Source organism: Microcebus murinus, chromosome 22 (assembly GCF_040939455.1).
Source record: "Microcebus murinus isolate Inina chromosome 22, M.murinus_Inina_mat1.0, whole genome shotgun sequence".
NCBI classification, from domain to species: Eukaryota; Metazoa; Chordata; class Mammalia; order Primates; family Cheirogaleidae; genus Microcebus; species Microcebus murinus.
The window spans coordinates 14,534,574-14,541,244 of NC_134125.1; positions in this window are offsets into that span (position 1 = coordinate 14,534,574).

Consider the following 6,671-nt stretch of genomic DNA (forward strand, 5'->3'; position numbering starts at 1 on the left):
CCTTCATCTTTAAACAATGTGTGCAACATAAGAACGGTTAAATGAGCCAGGCACAGTGGCATGTGCCTGTAGTCCCAGCTACTTGGGAGACCGAGGTGGGAGGATCCCTTGAGACCAGAAGTTCAAGTCCAGCCTGGGAAACATAGCGAAACGCCATCGCTTAAAAAAATGTGAAATAAAAATGGTTACACGGACAGATCTTTTGGGACCCATTACGTAGTAAGAGTTTTACTCAGTGCCACCCAAAGGGGAGCTAGTCTGTTCTTTGGGGAGGTGGCAGAGAGCTTCTCACCTTATGAGCCAGAAGGGACAGGCAGAGGAAGCAGAGATACCTTGCACTTCCACCTGTGCCCCCCTAACCGGGCCCCCATTTTTACTCTTTTGCCTCCACACACAGGTGAGTCAGGGGTGGGGTGGGCTAGGACAAAGTGGCTGCACATGTCCCAGGGCCTCTGGTGCTGTGGTTATACCTTTCTGCTGACAGCAGATTCTGCCACCCCACACACAGCATGGCCTTGGACACGCCACATGGCTCCCTACCGAGTCTCAGTTTTTGCCTGTGTGAGATGCGATGGGTGACATTTGCTTGGTTGTAAAGAGTAGAAATGCTGTATTATGGGTCAGGAACACAGTAGATGTGCAGTAGAATAGATGAAGGCTGTTATTTTCTTATTTATCAATCGACTATCTCTGGATTATAATCTAATTGAGCACAGGGACTGCCACAGTATTAAGTGAGCAGCTACTATATGCCAAGCTCTGGGCTAAGCACTTTATGTGGGTGATCACATCAAATCCTCCTACCAATTCCATGAAGTAGATGCCATTATTATTATTATTATTATTATCCTCATTTTCTTTTTTTTTTTTTTTGAGACAGAGTCTTGCTTTGTTGCCTAGGCTAGAGTGAGTGCCATGGTGTCAGCCTAGCTCACAGCAACCTCAAACTCCTGGGCTCAAGCGATCCTTCTGTCTCAGCCTCCCAAGTAGCTGGGACTACAGGCATGCGCCACCATGCCCAGCTAATTTTTTCTATATATATTAGTTGGCCAATTAATTTCTTTCTCTTTATAGTAGAGACGGCGTCTGGCTCTTGCTCAGGCTGGTTTCGAACTCCCGACCTCGAGCAATCCGCCTGCCTCGGCCTCCCAGAGAGCTAGGATTACAGGCGTGAGCCACCGCGCCCGGCCTATCCTCATTTTCTGAATGAGGAAAATGGAGCTCCCAGGGGTGACATGACTGGCCCAAGGTCACACGGCCAAGAAGTAGCAGAGCTGGGCCTGAAATCTGGGAAGGCTGAACTGTAGATCCTGGTCTTTTGAATATTATACAGTCCTGCCTCTCAGAACTAGTGCGCCGGTGGGCTTTCTGGTGCTCCGGGAGGTAGACCCTGGGGTAAGCAGGGAGTGACGGGGTCAGAGAGGGTCATGGTGAGAAGCAGAGGCCTGGTTTTGGGTTAAGAGGACGGAGAGGGAGCCCGGGGTGGGGTGCGGGAAGGATGCTGCAGTTTGGGGGGCTGTGGCTCTGTGCCTCTGACTCATTCGGACGGAGCAGCCTGATTCCTTGCCGCAAGAGATGCTATTTATAACCTGCAGGTTCTAGCAGCCTCCTGAGCACAGAGCCCTGCAGCTACCTGGGGCCCTTCTCCCTGGGCTGCAGGGCTAGGAGAGGAAGGCAGCAGGGGCGGGGTGGGGGGCCAAGGGAAAGGTCGTGACTCACCCTCCTTTCTCCTTGTTCTCGATTCTCCATTCAGCACAAAGTGCATACTCAAGTGCCCCATGGATCACTTGGGGTTGTGTGGTTTGTCATCAGCAGAGTGCCTGGCACCTAAGAGGCCCGAATGAATGGATGGATGGATGATGGATGGATGGATCAAAGTAGCTTCAGCCTTCTTCGTTTGGTCACGTCATGCCATTTCTCTGCCCCAAGCTCTCCAGTGCTGCCCCATCTCATGTGGAGTAAAAGCCAAAGCCCTGACAGTGACCTTCGAGGCTCCTACGTGATCGGGCTCCCGCTCCTTCCGGCCTCCTGTCCTCCTCACGCACTCCAGTGGCTTCCTTGCTGCTCCTGGGAACACAGCGAGGTGCGTTCCTGCCTTGGGGCCTGTGCTGCAATTATTTCCTCCCCCCGGGACGCTCTTCCCCCAGACACTGGCACGTTTCCTCGCTCACCTCCTTCAGGTCTTTGTCCCCATGCCAGCTTCTCAGGGAGGCCTCCCCTGGCCATCCTACTTAAAATCGCTCCCGCGTGATACACTCCTTGTTGCCTTTCCCTGCTTCCTTCTTCTCCGTCTCACTCAGTGCCATCCAGCATACCACGTGCATTACCAATTCATCTTCTCATTGTCTGGCTCCTTCTGTTAGATGCCAGCTCTGAGAGAATGGGGGGCTGGGTCTGGTTTGATGCTGCTGTATCCCGAGGGGCTAGAACAGTGCCTGGCATGTAGCCGGCACTCAATAGATATTTGTTGGCTGCATGAACTCACTGGGATTTTCATGGCTTTGCTGTGTGACCTTGGGCAGCCAAATGCATGTCTCTGGGCCTCCGGTCTGTTGGACTCACTGGCCTTCCTGTTTGGACAGTCTTGGGTTCTGTTCCTTCATCCTGGCTCCTGAGATTTCTTCCCCCCACCCACCCCCCCAGAATATCCACTAAAAGGAGAGCTGGTCCAGGCCTGGCTTGATATTCTTCTCCCAGGCTTGTCTTCTCTGTGCAAGATGTTCAAGCCCGTGCCAGCCCTTTTGTATTTCTGTTAGGGGCTTTGAGCAGATACATTTGCGTGTGTGACTTTCTGCATGCGTTGGGGAACCTGGCTGAGATGGGACTGTCCAGCAAAATGTCATCACAGGTCCTAATTCTGTCTTTCTGCCGCTTTGGTTTGCAGTGGAGCAAAAAGTAGACATTTCCAAAGGCATGGCAGACCCTTCTCTAATGAACTGATGGGAACAGGCCCTGCTCTGGAGGTGCCAGGTGCCTGTCCCCATACCTGTAACAGGCTGTTCCCGCTTCCTCGGGAGCCAGCTGTGAGAGAGAAACCCACAGCAGAACTGCCCACCTTCCAACAAGGGAAGCCTGCAGGAGAACTGTACAGGCTTCCGTGGGGGTGCCAAGCCCGTCTTTAGATCTCATCTGTTTCTGATGGGAAATGGGTCCAACCTTACCCAGGTTTCTAGAACAGTCCCTAACAGGGAGTGGGAGTTTATCAGCATGTTCATATGCTATCTCATTTAATGACATGATCTCTTCTTTTGTGGTGCATCCCCAGGACCTAGCTCAGTACCTGGCAGCTGGTAGGTATCACTACATTTTTGTTTTTTTTGAGACAGAGTCTCATTCTGTTGCCCAGACTAGAGTGCAGTGGTGTCAGCCTAGCTCACAGCAACCTCAAACTCCTGGGCTCAAGCAATCCTCCTGCCTCAGCCTCCCAAGTAGCTGGGACTACAGGCATGCGCCACCATGCCTGGCTAATTTTTTCTATATATATATTTTAGTTAGCCAATTAATTTGTTTCTATTTTTAGTAGAGACAGGGTCTCACTCTTGCTCAGGCTGGTTTCGAACTCCTGACCTTGAGTGACCCTCCCACCTCGGCCTCCCAGAGTGCTAGGATTACAGGCGTGAGCCACCACACCTGGCTGCTATCACTGCGTTTTTGTTGGAAGGGTTAATTTTCATAAGTAATGAGAGGCAGGCCATTTGTGTGTGTGTGTGTGTGTGTGTGTGTGTATATATATATATATATATATATATATATATATATATATATATATATATTTAGAGACAAGATCTCACTCTATTGCCCAGGCTGCTACGCAGTGACCCAATCATAGCTCACTGCAGTCTCCAACTCCTGGGCTCAAGCAATCCTCCTGCCTCAGCCTCTGGGGTAGCTGCGACTTCAGGTGTGAGCAGGAGAGCCAGGCAATATTGTCATCTTATGGATGATGAAACAGAGGCTCAGTGGTAACATGACTTGCCCAAGGCCACACAGCCAGCACATGAACCCACTCAGGCAGCTCGCCCAGAGGTACGAGGGAAGGAGAGAAAGAACTCCCTCCCAATTGCAACGACACTTTGGGAAAACAAACTTTACTTTTGAAAATGGGAAGGCCTAAGAGAGCTTGGGCATTGGAAGTCAGAGAAACTTGGGTTCAAAGCCCAGTACTGTACCTGTACATTTGGACAAGTTCTAAAGACCACAGGGGTCTTGTTTTTCCCCTCTGTAAAATGGACACACCAATCCCTACCACACAAAGCCTCTGGGAGTGTACAGTGAGATAATGCAGTTCAACACCTGCCACTGGGTGGTGCTTAATACACTCCAGCCCCACCCTGACATTTTCTGTGATCTCCCTACTCCTACCACGGCTGCTGCCTCCTGCCCTCAGGCAGGCCAGGGTGTTGCAGCCATAGCATCTGGCAGGGGCGGAGACATCCCAGTGAATTGTCACCCTGCGCATGCGCAGCACCACAAGTCATGCGGGCCTGGTGCTAGGCAAATTCACAGGTGCGAAGCCCAGGGAACAGGTTGCCCTGTGTCTGGATGCTTATGTTTTCACCTCGGCTGGAGCTCTGGGTCCAGGAGCACTTGAGTGTGCACTTGAGGTTAGAAGAGAGAATGCAAAGACCTTCTGGAAGCTCAAATGAGGGTTTTGACCTTTCCATGTTTGGGGGAGGTTTTGCCAGGCCCTGGGACCAGGGGAGACCCAGCCAGGGCAATGGCCGCCATCGGGCGGGACTGCCCCTTCCTCATTCCTTCAGTCCCAAGGCAAGGAAGAGTACAAGCGCTCAGCCCTTCTCTGGTGTTCAGTGAGGATGCAGCGACATGGGCCCAGCTGGGGAGACAGACATCCCCTGGGAAGTGTAAACTGAGCCAAAAGCGGAGGGATGAGTCTGAGCGAGTCTAGGGGAGAGAGGAGAGGAGGAGGTTGCTGCAGACAGACCAGGGAACAGCCAGCGCAAAGGACTTCAAGGAGAAAGAAGCCGGGGTGGTGGAGAGGACCAGTGGTTGCAGGAATGGTGGCTCTGTGAAAAACTTTGGACATGGTCCTGGGAGCAGTGGGAAGCCACCGAAGCCGGGAGAGAATGTAATCTTTATAGTCCTGCACTGAATCATTTTGCTTTCCTTTCTCATTTTTTTTTCTTTTTTTTTGAGACAGAGGCTCGCTCTGTTGCCCGAGCTAGAGTGCCGTGGCGTCAGCCTAGCTCACAGCAACCTCAAACTCCTGGGTTCAAGTGATCCTCCTGCCTCAGCCTCCTGAATAGCTGGGACTACAGGCATGCGCCACAATGCCCGGCTAATTTTTTCTATATATATATTTTTAGTTGGCTAATTAATTTCTTTCTATTTTTAGTAGAGACGGGGTCTTGATCTTGCTCAGGCTGGTTTTGAACTCCTGACCTCGAGCAATCCGCCCGCCTCGGCCTCCCAGAGTGCTAGGATTACAGGCTTGAGCCACCATGTGCGGCCTCCTTTCTCATTTAAAAAACTGGATTTTGAATTCCACACTTGCCATACTATTTTTTTTTTTTTAATTTTCAGAAGTAGAAAATAAGAGGACAATGGAATATGTGTTTATTTTCAGGGTTAAGTGTGCTAACAGATGCAAATTTCGAAGCATTCTATAGGTGGTCTATAAATGATGTAATTCCCTTATCTTTCCTCTAAATTCCATTCCACAATTTCTGCCTTTCTGGGAGCACAGAAGGGGACCGATGCTCCCCACAGACTAAAGATAAATTTCATTTGAAGTACCTGGCTGGATGAGAAATCCGATTGGTTCAAAAGATCAAAGGCTGATTATTTTACAAATTATTATTCAAATAGCAAGAGCCCCATGATCATACAACATATCATTTGATTTATGGAAATGCAGTTTGCATTCAATTTTTAAGAAGCACATTTATTTCATAACACAAGACCGAGTTTCACAAAGTCAGGGCCCCTGACTGTGGTGTTCCTTACTATAAGATCACCTTGTTGGCGACAGAGTAGACTTTCAAATATTTGTGGGATTGATTTAAATACTGGAATATGTTTTCGGCTAAATCTCAAGGCAGGGACATCAGTTCTGAAGTTCTCTCTTTATAGTTGTTAACATGAATTTTGATGGCATGAAAAAGCTTGTTCTCTGGATTATATTTAGCTCATACAAACTCTGCCGCACAATTATGTTGCAAAGAGGAATTAGGTTTTATCTTTAAGTTGTTATTATAGTCTTTGGGAAAGGTGAACACAGAGGATAACTATATATAAAGTGGTACATGTCGTATTGTTAATTTTGCTGCTTTTTCTTTTTTTTTTTTTTAATGTGGCGTATGTAGATCCTAGAACAGACTGTCACGTGTGGTAGGTGTATCAGGCAGGGTCTGTGTAAGAAACAGATGGCACACGCAGATAATTAGAGGAGAATTTAATAAAGGGACTATTTACAAGGTTTGAGCAGGGTGTAGGGAAACCATAAGGGACAATGCGGAACCCATGGGGCCTTTTATCCTCCTAGATCTGAAGGTTGAGGGGAGGGAGAAAGGACAGAACCCAGAAAGAGAGCTGTGTGGAGAAGGCTGCCTTGAGAAAGAGGGGGGTGACCTTTTATCAAAAGACACAACCACCCTAAGGCAATCTGGCAGGGAGGGACACCAGGAGAATAAATACTTCAACCAAGCTGTCCT